The sequence below is a fragment of the Camellia sinensis genome, chromosome 10, assembly GCF_055761805.1.
Source record: "Camellia sinensis isolate YWXY chromosome 10, ASM5576180v1, whole genome shotgun sequence".
Taxonomy (NCBI): domain Eukaryota; kingdom Viridiplantae; phylum Streptophyta; class Magnoliopsida; order Ericales; family Theaceae; genus Camellia; species Camellia sinensis.
The window spans coordinates 113,588,727-113,605,088 of record NC_138970.1 but is presented as its reverse complement, the minus strand read 5'-3'; the positions used below and the strand labels follow the sequence as shown (position 1 = coordinate 113,605,088).

General features: G+C 36.0%; 1 pseudogene; it reads left to right on the top strand.

Moving 5' to 3' along the window:
• The first annotated feature begins 12,698 nt into the window (after positions 1–12,698).
• Positions 12,699–16,113, top strand: LOC114308679 (disease resistance protein RUN1-like; annotated as a pseudogene).
• The last annotated feature ends 249 nt before the right edge of the window (positions 16,114–16,362 follow it).

The window sequence follows — 16,362 nt, the reverse complement described above, 5'->3', positions numbered from 1 at the left end:
CGGGATCGATGCAGTGGAGCTAGCAGCTATCTTCCCACTATTTTGATTACAATCTCGGGCTATATGCCCTTGTTTCCCACACTTAAAACAGGCTCCCGATGTACGGTAACAAACTCCACGGTGCCTTTTGCTACAAGTGTTGCACATGGGAGTCGTGTCTCGGGAAGAACTTGAGGTAGTTGAGGAGCCCGTGTTTTGCTTTTTCAGAAATTTCTTCTTCAAAAAGAAGCCTTGTCTTTTGTTGCCTCTCCATTCGGTTGTTGGCTTAGCTTGTCTAGCTATATTAGCCTCTGATATGATGGCCCGGTCAAGCACCCCAATGTAGGTCTCCAATTTCAGGACATTCACCCGCTCTAGGATGTCACTTCGGAGCCCACCTTCAAAATGCCTTGCCTTCTTATAATCAGTGTCAATTACGTGTGGTGCAAACCTGGCCAACTCAGTAAATTTGGCCTCATACTCAGCTACAGTCATACTGTCTTGTTTGAGTTCCATGAACTCTGCCACTTTCCTGTCCCGGACACACTGCGGGAAGTACTTGTCATAGAAGATTTCCAAAAATTTCGCCCAATCAATATCTCTGTGGTTTTCCCTCATCAACATCCACCATCTTCTCGCTTCATCTTCTAGCATAAAGGTGGCTAGAAGCACTTTCTGTGTATCCGAGCACGGAAACACCTCAAACAGTTTTTCAATCCCAAGTACCCAAGCTTCGGCTTTTAAGGGATCTAGTCCACCATGGAACTGTGGTGGTTTCATTTTCTTGAATTCCTTGGTGAGAGCGATTATCCGATCATCATTTTGATTATTTGGCACAGGTGGTGCCGGAGGTGGAGGTGGCGGATGTGGTTGCTGCCACTGTTGTTGCCACTCCTGTTGCTGTCTCAAAGCTTCTGCCATTTCCTGAATCAGTCTTTCCATTCTGTCCAGTCTGGCAGCAGAGGATTCCTCTAACTCATCACCTCTGGTTCTCACCATCTGATTAAACTTGCATTATATTCCATACCAAAGGTACACAAGTACACATACACTAAGGAGCACATATTTCCAGATAATTCGTAATGCAAGTAGTTCACAACCTACACATATAATTATTCATAACAAAACATTCAAGTATATAATCAATGCTTCCAAACTCGTATTTATCACATAAATGCATCCTAGATCTCATCTAGACGCTTATTGCTCTTTTTGGACAAGTGTGTGAGTTATTAACTCGTGCTCTGATACCACTCTGTCACGACCCGAACCCGCCCCCGTGGGTTAAGGACGTAACCGGCCAGTAATCATGAGATTACCTACGGCCTCAAACTGTTCTAAACGTATTTTAACAGAGTTAATGGGGGCCGAACGGAAGCAAAATTAAAAACTTTGTCCATAGAGCCGTGCTTATATGCACATCAAACAAACCATACTCAGATACGTTAATAACTCACATCAAAAGTACAGCTTCACAAAATTCATTACAGACAGGATCGTCCAAAACGAGTCAACCTACAACAGACTATGTACAGACATGCACTGGGTCCTTGCCAACAAGACAAAACATAGGTACATAGTAAAAGGGCAAGGATGGTCTCATGCGCGAGGCACAAGGCTGACTCTCCCTTAACTCCTGTTGTTCCTAGCAGACTTCACTGGGGCTGGGTTTGGACTTCCCTTGGCTCACCTACAAATACATGAATGAGCGTGAGCGATAGCCCAGTGAATAATATCAAATATAACAGTTACATAACAATATGTAGATCAACACGCTCCAAACGGCCTTGGGCCCAATTCTTACTTTTGTTTAACAGCAAAATATATATAACTATACGAAATGCAAGTCAAGTAACTGTAGTTCCAAACATTCTGGCCTTTGGCCCATCCGGGTTTCCATTCATGGCAAAACGGCCTTCGGCCCATTCATTCATGTCAAACGGCCTTTGGCCCCATTCGTTCATGTCAAACGGCCTTTGGCCCATTCATTCATGTCAAACGGCCTTTGGCCCATTCATTCATGTCAAACGGCCTTTGGCCCATTCATTCATGTCAAACGGCCTTTGGCCCATTCGTTCATGTCAAACGGCCTTTGGCCCATTCGTTCATGTCAAACGGCCTTTGGCCCATTCGTTCATGTCAAACGGCCTTTGGCCCATTCATTCATGTCAAACGGCCTTTGGCCCATTCATTCATGTCAAACGGCCTTTGGCCCATTCATTCATGTCAAACGGCCTTTGGCCCATTCGTTCATGTCAAACGGCCTTTGGCCCATTCGTTCATGTCAAACGGCCTTTGGCCCATTCGTTCATGTCAAACTTTTGTCCACAATCCCAATTAACAACTCATAATATTTATAGGGGAATAGCAATTGGACATTGACAAGTTTTCAAATATTGATATTACTCACAGTGATCAGCTTGTGGATGCGCCCTGGAGCTTGACCCTACACATTTCATGAATACAAAAGGGTCACTAACAGTTCAATCCGTTCTTTAATTCACATATTCCTCTTTAGGCTTTGTTCTTATCTCATTATCTCATTTACAATGCTTAACACATGCCTAAGAGTGCTTACAAGTGAAAGAGAACGGAAAACGAATCACAGAATGCATGAACAAAATTCCAGGAAACAGGGTCCCCGCTCGAGCGTAAGATTATCCGCTCGAGCGGACCCTTAAGGCCTGCAAGGTACTGGTTGCACAAAAGATGCGCTCGAGCTGAAGGTCCGTCTACAAAAATTCACGCTCGAGCGTGAAATGTCCCGCTCGAGCGGGCATCCAACTCTGCAAAAATGCTGGGAGCACGATTTTCCCGCTCGAGCGGCCATTACCCCGCTCGAGCGGACCTCAAAAATCTGGGTTTCCCAGATCGTGTTCTTGAGCTCCAAATCAGTTTTCCATCTACATTTCTTGCATGCAATGGTTCAAATTACACATTTACACATGCTAACATGCTACTAATGCAAATTACAACATTAGGAAGCTCAATTACATGAATTATCTACATGCATGTCCCAAATTGACTCAAACCCATCATCAACATGCTCAAATTCAACATTCAAGACTTATACTCCCATGATTTGTACATGCATGTGGGAGATGCTCATCATTCTCAACTTAGATGGTACAAATGGTGGCTACAATATGAGCTTTACCCAAAACTCCACATGAATCATGTGTTTCAAGCTCAAACATGCAATTTCAAGGTAATTTCTTACATGCATGAGTTCTAAGACTTCAATCTCAACAAAATCAACTCATTACATGTTCTTGATCACAAACAACCCTTGAACTTACAAATTACAAGTAAGAGTTCATGAAATCACTTACCTAAGAGCTTCAACACTCAAGCTCTAGCCAAATCTTGAGCTAGATCTTCAAATTCCCAAGTCTTGAGCCCAAATTACACAAATCTCTCCCTTTTTCTCTCCATGGCCGGCCTCTCTCTCCCTCTCAATTGTCTAACTCAGATTTTGAGTTTTAAGAGAGCTAAAGGGGAGTGCAATGCAAATATAAAACAAGCCCCACTAACAAATATTTTAATATAAAATAATGGGGTACTTAATTTATCAATTTAATCAGTTTAAATTGGCCAGAATTAAATTTCAATTAAATTTCACCGTAGGCCCTAAAAATTATGCCAACCACAATGGCGTAGTCAATTTCGGGTTCCGTGGCCGATAAGGCCCTCAATTAAATTTCCAAAACAGACTACTCAAACAGATATTCCTACGATGAACAGATAAAATTTCAAACCACATATTTTCACATAGTGGAACACAAAATCATATCAAAATACATAATCACATCATGTTAAGGACCAATTAACATACTACGGAACAGGGGTGTCACACCGCTCCTATAGATTAAGGTCATAATCGGCCAGTAATCATGAGATTACCTACGGCCTCAAACCTGATATCAATTAATAGTTAATAATATGGGGCCAGATACGGAAGCAAACTTAAAAATTTTGTCCAATGAGCTATGCTTACATGGCATATCAAAACATTTCACATATACTTAATAATAACTCACACTACATATCAGTAGTTAACATCTTGTATACCCAGGATCATTCAAACACATAGTTGGCTAAACCGAAAGCTTACACACATAAACGATCTATCATGACCAATAGAAATAGCAAAGGAAATACAAAGATCATAAACAAAGCCTCTTGCGTGAGGCACCTAGGCTGACTTCACAAAACTCGGGTTCCTTTATTAAATTCCACTAAGGCTGGGGTTGAACGTCCCTTTGTTCACCTACATACATATAAATAAGAGTGAGCTAACGCCTAGTGAATAATATCAAAATAAAGAGGTTAATGAATGAGATTTGTTCATAAATGAGTCATACTTATAATGTACACATTTGAACCACTATTCTCATTCACATCAAATTTACAAATCTCAACAAAGCAAAACGACCTTTGGTCCAACCGACTCTTTATTTAAAATGACCTTTCATCCAATTTGAACATATCAAACGGCCTCGGGCCCAATTCAAACATATCAGGCGTATCAAACAGCCTCGGGCCCATTCTCTTTATATTCATATCTGTGCGCATTTCATATTCACGATCATGATCCCTTTTCATTCAAACGGCCTTTGGCCCATCACGGTATTTAAACGGCCTTTGGCCCATCATCATTATATTCAAACGGTCTTTGGCCCATCTTTATATTCAAACATATCAAATGGCAAACGGCCTTAGGCCCAATTCGGACATATCAAATGTATCAAGTGGCAAACGGTCGTAGGCCTAATTCGGATATATCAAACGCATCAAGTGGCAAACGGCCTTAGGTCTAATTCGGATATATCAAACGTATCAAGCGGCAAACAGCTTTAGACACAATTTGGATATATCAAACGTATCAAACAGCCTTATATAAAATTAGGCATATAGAATACTCATTCATATTTCAAATCAACAAATCCATGAAGCTTATGCAGAAGTAGCATTTGGAAAGTAACATACTTGAAAATATCTTTACTAAGATATTACTCACAGTGTTCTGCCAGTGGATTCATCCTTGAGCTCGACCCTACACATTACATAACACATATGGGTCACAAACGATTCAATTCGTTCTTAATTCATACATCCCTCTTAGGCTTCTTTCTTATCCTTTTAACTCATTTATAATGTTCAATGCATGCCTAAGAGTGCTTAGAAATGAAAGAGAATGGAAAATGAAACATAAAACCACTTTTCAAAATTTCTGAAACAGGGTTTCCCGCTCGAGCGTGGATTCTGCCGCTCGAGCGGACCCCCCTTTGGTCTGCAAAAGTACTGGTTGCTTCACTTTTACTCTCGAGCGTGACTTCGGACGCTCGAGCTGAAAGTCAAACTACATGGCCTAATGCTTGAGCGTGAATATCCCCGCTCGAGTGGACATCCATGTCTGCAAAAGTTTTGGAAACTAGCATTTCACGCTCGAGCAGCCATTACCTCGCTTGAGCAGACATGTCGAATTCTGGGTTTTCCAGCAAGCTGTTTGAGCTTCAAACTTGACATTCAAAGGTGCAAGGCTCATGTTTTGGACACCAAAAACATGGAAACATATTACATAACATGAGGACAAAAACAATATAAGGCTAATTGCTCAAATTCATGGTCCCTTTTCCAAAAAATCATTTTGAATTCTTTACATAGTTCCAAAACATGTGCATTCAACTTCACACCAATTCCATATCTTCATCAATCATGCATGCATGTAGATTCTTGACTCCAATTCTATTCCAAATGGTACAAATGACACTTAATATCATGAAGCTCATGAAAATCATGCATGCATGTGAGATTTTGTGCTCAATTCTATTTGTTCTACATAATTCATGCTCAAATATGCAAATTCATAACAATTCTATGCATGCATGTACATATAAGCTTTCAATTCTTCAGTTCATCTCAAATTATGTTCTTGATTACCCAACTAGCTTGAATACACAAATTTACAAACTTATGCACATGAATTTATACTCAAATGCTTACCTAGGAGCTCTAATCACCCAAATTATGGTTAATTCTTGAGTTGATCTTCAAGATCTTCAAGCTTCTTGATTAATTCTTCAACTTGAGCTCCCTCTCTCTCTCTAACCGGCACACACTCTCTCTCTAGAGTGTAATCTCAGCAAAAATGACTCTAAAGGAGAGGAATTTAGTGTATAAAGGCCTATTTATAGGCTCTCTTAATCAAATTGATTAAGGCTAAGTAGTTGAGCTTAATTAATCATTTTGAATCTAATTATTTTGATCCGAATAAATTATCAATTAAATTTCAGCATAGACTCTAAAAATTACGCCAATCACAATGGCGTAGTCAATTTCAGTTTCTATGGCCGGCAAGGCCTTCAATTTTCAGTTTATAACAGTAAGTTGAACAGATTTTCCTACGGTGAACAGATAGAAATTCAAAACCACATATAATCATATAAATGACACTCAAAATCATATTAAACACATAATCACAACCTTAATTAAGATTAATTAGCATGGTACAGAACAGAGTTATCACAGGGTTGTACGTCATTTGGACTCCAACAGTGATCATTGGAAAGCCAAATTTATTGATGGCCTTCCTACTCTTTTTGTCAAAAGAATCAGAAAGAAATTACGGGATAAACACAATCAAATGTCTATCCCTTATACAGAATATACCTATGGCCAACTTATCAGGCTAGTCACAGAAGAAGGCTCGGTCTTATGCAATGACCTTAAATTCCAGCATCAAATGAAGAAACAAAGTAAAAATGAATTAGGTGAATTTTGTGAACAATTTGCCTATGACACAAAGATTCAGTACCCTTCTAAACACAACAAACATAAATTTGGAAAATCCTCAAAACATTATTCCAAAAAATCCAGGAAATACAAAACTACCAAACAAAGTTACCAGCAAACACAAGCTCAATCTTAAAAACCAAAGAAGCAATGTTCCAGAAAAATAAAAATAAATCCATAGTTAAGTGTTATAAATTTGGCCAAACATGTCATTATACCAATCGTTGTAAAACCAAAATACAACAAAAATTAAATGAAATGGCTTTAGATGACCATATTCAGAAACAAATTCTTCAGATTCTCTCTGAAGAAGATTCTAGTAATAGCTCAAGCTCCGATAATGGACTTGCAGAACTTTATTCCCCATCTGAGTCCGATTCAGAATTAGACTCAACTCCAAAAGTTTGTTCCTGTAAACAAAATACTATAAATCAAATTTCCGAAGCTAACTATTGGAAAGTAATAGTTGAAATGAATGGAATTGATATAGATGGACCTAGTATCAATGTTCTTACAGAAACTGAACAAAATATGTTAAATATTGCTGACCAAATAATAGATCCAGAAATGAAATTAAAATTTCTTGAAATATGTTATCAACAGCAAAAGAAAGAAGTTATTGGTCTTCCCCCTAAGCATTACAGTATGAGAGAAGTATATAATCATTTACAACATGCTTCTGATGAAAAACCCATCACAATCCAAGATCTTAAGATGGAAGTTAATGCTTTAAAGGTAGAAATTAAACATCTACAAACAGCAAATTTAGCCATTACTACTGACATTAGACAGATTAATGCTCAGCTAAATCAAAAAAATGTGTCAACTAGGGATAAATGTATGGCCATTGAAGAATCTAGTACCAAATCAGAACCTGGATATTTATTGCTTATGAATCAGGTTACTTTCCAGAAAAAGTATATTATAATAACTTTCATTATAAAACCAAATTTTATAATTAAAGATGTTGTCGCTCTTGTGGACAGTGGAGCTGATATGAACTATATACAGGAAGGATTTATTCCGACTAAATATTTTCAGAAAACAACCCAGTCACTTACTAGTGCTAGTGGTAATTCTATGTACATTAGATACAAACTTCCAGAAGTTCTTATTTGCAAACAAGGAATTTGTCTTCCAACTTCCTTTGTTTTAATAAGAAATATGTCTCAATCTATTATTCTAGGGACACCCTTCCTATGTTTACTAATGCCAATCACCAAAATAGATTCTATTGGCATTCATACAACCATAAGTATCAACTGATTATTTTTGAGTTTATTACAAAACCTTATACCAAAGAATTAGATCAGATAAAGGATCTAGTTAATTTTAAAGAGAAACAAATTAATTTCTTGCAAAAGGAAATTCATTGTCTCACTACAGAACAAAGATTACAGTAATCTTCTTTACAAAATAAAATTAAATCATTTGAACAAGAATTTCATACAGAAATTTGCAGTGATGTTCCCAATGCATTCTGGGAAAGGAAAAAATATATAGTTTCACTTCCTTATGAACCAGGATTTAATAAGCGCAATATTCCTACTAGGTCGCGCCCTAGCCAGATGAAAAAAGAGTATTTAGAAATGTATAAAAATGAAATTAATACTCTTCTCCAGAAAAAGCTTATTTGCACAAGTTACTCTCCTTGGAGTTGTACAACCTTTTATGTTAATAAAAATGCAGAAATCGAAAGAGATGTACCAAGATTGGTCATCAATTACAAACCTTTAAATGATGCCTTAAAATGGATAAGGTATCCAATTCCGAATAAAAAGGATCTTTTAGATCGATTACAGCATGCAATCATTTTTTCCAAATTTGATATGAAATCAGGATACTGGCAGATTCAAATTGCTGAACAAGACAGGTATAAAACTGTTTTTATAGTACCTTTTGGACATTTTGAATGGAATGTCATGCCATTTGGGTTAAAAAATGCTCCATTCGAATTCCTTCATATTATGAAGGATATATTCAATCCTAATACAGAATTTGTTATTTGTTATATTGATGATGTTCTCATTTTTTCATCATCCATTGAACAGCATATTAAACATTTTAATATTTTTAAGCATGTTATAATCAGAAGTGGTTTAATAGTTTCAGCACCAAAAATGAAACTTTTCCAAACTACAGTAAGATTTTTGGGTCATAATATTCATAATGGCACCATAATTCCAATTGACAGAAGTATTGAGTTTGCATTTAAATTTCCTGATGAAATTAAGGATAAAACTCAATTACAAAGATTTCTTGGTATTCTAAATTATATCCATGATTACTATCATGATTTAGCACAAGATGCTGCTATTCTTTATACCAGACTTCGTAAAAATCCTCCACCATGGACTTTAGAACATACCGAAGTTGTTCAGAAAATTAAACTTAAAGCTAAGACTCTTCCTTGTCTTACTTTACCAAATCCAAAATGGAAGAAGATTGTTGAAACAGATGACTCTAACCAAGGTTATGGTGGTATCTTAAAACAATACAATCTTAATAGCAAAATAGAAGAACTTTTGCGATTCACTTCAGGAACGTGGAAGCAAGCCGCTTTAAATTATTCGACCATTAAACAGGAATGTTTAGCCATTGTAAAATGTGTTTCTAAATTCCAGGACGATTTATTAAATCAGCTTTTTTTAATTCGTGTCGATTGTTCTGCAGCCAAACAGATCTTTAAAAAAGATGTACAAAATTTAGCTCAAAAACAAATTTTTGCTTCATGGAAAAGTTTACTTTCTGCATTTGACTTTGATATTGAATATATCAAAGGTGAACAGAATTCTTTACCAAATTCTCTAACCTGTGAATACTTGTAGGGTTCAAATGTCCAGTAGAGGCCGAGGCCTAGGCCGAAGGGGCCAAGGAAGGGGAACTAACCCCTACCATGTACAGAATCCATATTATACAGAATTTCCAGGGCTTCAAGCTGCCCTTTCCAGTAAAAAAGGAGAATCTAGCCAATCGGCTAAAGATGTCCTCCTCAATCCTCCCGAACCTTATTTATAGAATACAATAACTAAGGAAACAATCCTTTATATTAATACAGAAGATGAACAATGGATGTCTGATCCATGGGAGATCAAAAGGAGGTATTTGACCACTCAACAATTTTTGCCTCATTTTGATCAGTACAGATATATCTTTGAACAGATATTAGTGGAGACTGCTTCGATTGAGTTCAAACATACTTTGGATGATCCCAATCGAACTGTCAACCCCATCAACTACAGTAAAGCCACAATTCAGAAAATCACACTTATGGCTACTTGGGGTATGCATCCTCATGTTACCAAAACACTTGAGATCCGTAATAAGGAATCTCGCTACAGCTATTGGGATTACATTGATGCATTTATTTATGCATTTTATTACCAAAATCCTCCACGGAACCATTCCTGGTTTCGTCATGTTCTTCCCGATGTTCTTAAAAATGATCGCCCCAACTGGTTTCTCGTTTGGTGGGATAAGTTTGGGCTTCAGTTAGAAGTTTTTTCAGACCTAATCCGACAAGCTTTTAATGAATGGCAAATTGCCTATAGCCGTCTTCTAGTATATAAAGACATTTCAATGTCTAAATCTATTGTCCATTTTATTATTCGCTTTGGAATTCCATGGATATGGAAATGGGACTTCCAATGTGATTACCAGAACAAATTTCCCCGCCTTAAAAGAGTTTTCTTTACAAAGTGGTGGACTAACGGGCTTGACACCCCTAAACAACAACAAGAGATCTTACAAAAAATTCAAACTCATACCAAAGCCTACTGGGAGTCTATTCCAAAATTACTCCCAGCCACTCCAGTAATTAAAAATCCTTTTGTCCAAATCCAGACAGAATTAAAGCAAAAGTATCCAGGATTATGATAACAGAAATTAATTGTCAAAAGTATGGATTTCATGAAAGAACAATTTTTACAGTCCCTTTCTAGAGATGATATCAGCATGCATTCTAGAACCAGTAGCCATGGTCCAGAAGAAGATCCAGATCTAGATGAAAATGAATTTGCAGTATTAGCTGGTGAATCTCAAGACCCTGCCAACAACGAACCTAATATGGGTGTTTTTTGGGACTCTTTGACTAGTCTCATTTAAAAAAAAATTGAAAAAGATAAAGACAGGAAAGGAAAAGGCAAAGAAGAATGACCCTTTGTCTTCCACCCAGCAGCCATGGTCCAGAAGAAGATCCAGATCCAGATGAAAATGAATTTGCAGTATTAGCTGGTGAATCTCAAGACCCTGCCAGCAACGAACCTAATATGGGTGTTTTTTGGGACTCTTTGACTAGTCTCATTTCAGAAAAAATTGAAAAAAGATAAAGACAGGAAAGGAAAAGGCAAAGAAGAATAACCCTTTGTCTTCCACCCATTCCACTTTATAGCAATGTCGGTACAAAATGACAAATTTAGAAAAATTAAAAGTAGATTCTTTGTCTGCCATCCAGCTTTATCACTCAATTGTCCATACAGTGGTCCATTGCAGGACAATGAAGATAAGATGCTGAGTCATTCACATATCAGCTGAGGATAAGGACGATCGACCCTATCCATCTAGGACATGCTATCTGTCCTCACCGTTATCTTATCTTATCTTTTATTTGTCTATATAAGGGATGCCTCACCCTTGTTGAAGGCAGGGTGAAAATTAAGCTTTATTTGTAAGAGTGTGCTCTCTCTCTCTCCCTCTTCTCCTGTACGTCTCTTATGCAATATAATAAAGTTTAAAGATTTGATTGTAAGTATTTCTTCACTTCATTTCTTCTCTTTCTTTTCTTTCTTCTTCTTTTTCACTTGTAACAAAAAAAAGTATTTCTTCACTTTTTAATGTATGACTGTAGATACACTTGTTGAATTAAATGCTTTGTTAGATTATTATAAACAGCGTTATCACTACTGATTTACTATTGAAAATCGCCATTTACAGACTGTAAGACTTATACATTTGCAGAAATTTGCTCCATTAATCGAAAATATAGAAAGGCAGATACAGGAGCAAATCTGCTTGTTGGCTGCGGCCAATAGGCCACCACTCTCTTTACAGTAAACTCATGAGACCATATATAGCATAATTTAAATTTAATATAATAATAATATGAATAGTAATATTCCTGGGTTTGTGCTAGTTGAGGATAGAACAGTGTTAGATTGAGTGGGACGTCACCCAAGTCGCGTTAAAGTAGATCGGTTTCGCAGTGATTGAAAGATTACTGTTCAACAAACATGATGTGAAAGATTACATCAATGAGATTATATGTAGACTTTGTTATGACTCCTGCACTGATGATTACAAGGTAATAATGGCAACTCACCTTACGATAATTTTGTCATGGATGTCATGATTGAAAGTTTGAGAAACAAAACGGGTTGAGATGGAAAAGTGAAGTAGTGAATGAAGCCATTGCTTCCATTGATTTTTATTATTATTATCATTATTATTTATATATACAAATCAAACCCACCAAAACGGTGGTATTTTGCTGTCGGCATCCACTCCAAAATCATTGATATTAATGATTATTGTGAGTGTTAGTGGAGTGGATTGAAGTTTTAATAGTGAGTTTTGGTAGAGAAAATTGGAGTTTTGAAATAAAGAAGAAAATGAAAAAAATAAAATAAAAATTGAAACTTAAAAAGAAGATAAAGAGTGTTGAATATAAAATTTTTAATAGAAGTAGTTTGAGTGTATTATGAGAAAAAAAAAATTATTGAGAATTTAATGTCTATTATCTTTATTAATAAATTTACATTAAGATATAATAAAAATTAAAATTTTAAAATTTTAATTAAATGTATGGAATTAATAAAAATTGAATCACCTGAGTGCTTGCAACTAGGTTCTTACCTTTTGTAGAGTCACCACTCACTCATTCATATTTCTCCATACAATTCATTTGATCTCTAATCTTGGGTTGATCCATGGCTACTACAAGAACCCTATATGGCTCTTCTCGTTTTGCTTCTTCATCATCTTTGATACAACCTTGCTGGAGCTATGATGTGTTCTTGAGTTTTAGAGGTGAAGATACCCGCAAAAACTTTACTAATCACCTCTACGCGGCTTTGGTTCATGTTGGAATTCACATCTTCATGGATGATGATGAACTCCCAAGAGGACATGACATTTCTTCGGTCCTGCTAAAATCAATCGAAGAATCGAGGATCTCCATCATTGTTTTCTCAACAAACTATGCTTCTTCCATATGGTGCCTTGATGAGCTCGTGAAGATCATTATTTATCTCCTTGTATTGTAGATATAGTTTATCTCTATCTTTCTCTCTCTCTCTCTCTCTCTCTCTCTCTATCTCCTTGTATCTCTATCTCTTTCTATCTCTATCTCTTTCTATACTTATCTAGGTTTGTAGACAGCTTACAAATACAGGCTCTCCTATTGTATTCAATTCATTCTATATAATACAGATACACAGTTCTCATTTCTCTTTCAACCATTTTAACAGCAAGAAAACACTTGGACAATTAATTCTCCCACTATTCTACTATGCCGATCCATCTGATGTACGACACCAAATTGGGTGTTTTGGAGAAGCATTTCGAAGACATGAAAAGCGTTACGTGGATGAGATGGTGAAGGTGGAGGTGAGGAAAGTTGCCCTCTCTGAATCTACTAATTTATCAAGCTGGGATTTGCAAAATGTTGCTAATGTGTAATTTTTAACATCCTTTTAATTTTGCTACCACTGTTGCTATCAATTTTTATCTTTAACTAGAAAATCCTATCCTTATTGTTTTTAATATTTAAAAAGAAAAAAAAAATCAAGTATAGTTAGTTCACTTTGTAAGTTCAAGATGTTTTGAATTTTACATTTATTAACTACATATTGGAAGTAGGGTTTGTAAGGTTTTGTGTTTTTGTAATATACATTTGCTTTACTTTTAATTTGGATCGAAATTGACAAGTATGAAGCAAAGTTCATCCAAAAATTGTTAAAGAGGTTTTATGTGAATTGAAACATACATTCCTAAATGTTGCTGTGCACCTAGTTGGAATAGATTCTCGTGTTGAACACATAAATTTGATGTTGAGCATTAGATCAGATGATGTTCGCATGATTGCGATATACGGCTTGGGTGGAATAGGAAAAACAACCGTTGCAAAAGTTGTGTATAACCATATTTTCCTCCAATCTAAAGGAAGTTGTTTTCTTGCAAATGTTAGAGAAGTTATAGGAAAACTCAATGGCCTAGTTCAATTGTAAGAACAACTGCTTTTTGAATTATTAGGGACAAAGAATCTAAAGATTGGCAGTGTTGACAGAGGACTTAATTTGATGAAAGAAAGGCTCCATTCTAAAAAGGTTCTCATTGTTCTTGATGATGTGGATCAATCAAGTCAATTAAATACCTTGGCAAGAAATCGTGATTGGTTTGGTCCAGGAAGTAGAATCATCAAAACAACTAGAGATGAGCACTTGTTGAAGGGATTGAAAGTTGATGAAAGATATATGCCTAAGGAATTAAATCACACAGAGTCTCTGCAGTTTTTCAGTTGGCATGCTTTCAGAGAAACAAATCCATTAGAAAATTTTGCAGAGCTTGCAAATGATATAGCAAGTTATGCTAGAGGGCTTCCACTAGCTCTTGAAATTTTGGGTTCTTATTTGTTTAGAAGAAACATCCTAGAATGGAAAAGTGCACTTGATGAATTACAACAAATTCCTCATCATCAAATTCAAAAAAAACTTAGGATAAGTTTTGACTTGCTAGATAATGACAGAATGAAGGATATCTTCCTTGATATTGCATGCTTTTTCATTGGATCGAACAAAGACTATGTCATTACTATATTGAACAGTTGTGGTTTCTTTGCTCAAAATGGAATTAGTGTTTTGGTTAGTAGATGTTTACTAAGAATTAGTGAAAGAAATGAGTTGTTGATGCATGATCTACTTGGGGATATGGGGAAGGAAATTATTCGTGAAAAATATTCGAAGGAGCCTGAAAAGCGCAGTAGATTGTGGTTTCATGAAGATGTATGCTATGTACTTGAAAAAAACAAGATATGAGTCGAATCTTAATTCTTTCTTGTGAGTTAGTAAGTTTTCGGCTAGAAATGCTAATTTTAGTTATTTAATAATCTTTCTTTCTTTTAATTTTCCATTTTGTTTTTTAAATATTACTGTACTAGGGAACAAAAGCAGTTGAAGGTGTGATCCTAACCTTACCCATGTTAAACAAGATACAATGGAGTAATAAAGCATTTGTTGGGATGCATAAGCTAAGACTGCTTTAAATAAATCATGTGCACCTCAGTGGAAATTTTGAAGATCTATTTGTAAAGTTAAGGTGGCTTTGTTGGCATAACTGCCCATTGGAGAATTTACCATCCAATTTTCATCCAGAGAAACTTGTTATTTTAGACATGTAATTCAGCAGATTTAAAACACTCCGGATAGATGGCAGGGTATGACATTCTTAGCAAATTCATTGTTGTTTGGGATTTGGATAAATTATGTAGTGGATGATGATGAAAAAAAAATTATATAATTATATATATATATATATTTTTTATTTTAATAGCAATTCAAGAGTTTGAAAATTCTAAATCTCAGTAATTCCAAATGCCTAACATAGAGCCCCATCTTCTGCGCACTACTGATGCTCGAGGAGTTACTGCTTGAAAGTTGTACAGGTTTAATGGAGCTCCATGAATCAATTGGGCTTCTATTTAAACTTGTTCACTTGAATTTGAAATATTGCATGAACCTCAGGTATTTTCTGGGTAGTATCTGCAAGTTAAAGTCTATTAAACATCTAAATCTCACTGGTTGTGCAAAACTAGAGGAGTTTCTAGAGCACTTGGGACATATGGAAAGCTTAACAGAGCTTCTTGCAGATAGAACAACCATTAAACAACTACCTTTCTCTATTGGATTACTGAAGAATCTTAGGAGGTTATCGTTGAAGGGATGTAATAGGCAATTGACAACTGAATCCTAGTTTTCTCTCATTTCATCTTGGGTTTTACTAAGAAAAAATGTTGACTCCATAAGATTTTTACCATCATTTGTTTCAGGTTTGTGTTCATTAACAGAGCTAGATCTTAGTGATCATAATCTGTTTGAAGGAGATTTTCCAGCTGATCTTAGGAGTTTATCCTCATTACGAGTGTTGGATTTAAGCGGAAACAATTTTTGTAACCTACCATATGGCTTCAGTCATCTATCCAAGCCAGAAGACCTTAAGTTGAATAACTGCAGAAGTCTTCAATCTATCTTAGATCTTCCTTCGAACTTATTGGAAGTACAGGCTTATGGTTGTGCATTACTTGAAAAAATATCCGATCTATCAAAATTGAAGACTCTATTAATGTGACCTGTATAATACCAAAGGAGAAGGATTCCCTCATGTCCAAATAATATGGATCGGAGGACATTGTGTAGGTGTGTGGAATTGACCATGGGGTTTGGCTTCATTTCGATAATTTGTATATTTTATTTTATCAGACATTTCACATATTTTATTCATAAAAAAAAAAAATTAGATCGATCCGATAATCATAATATATTCAATTTATCAAATGTGTCACAAAAAAGAAAAAAAGAAAAAAAACGAATGACAATT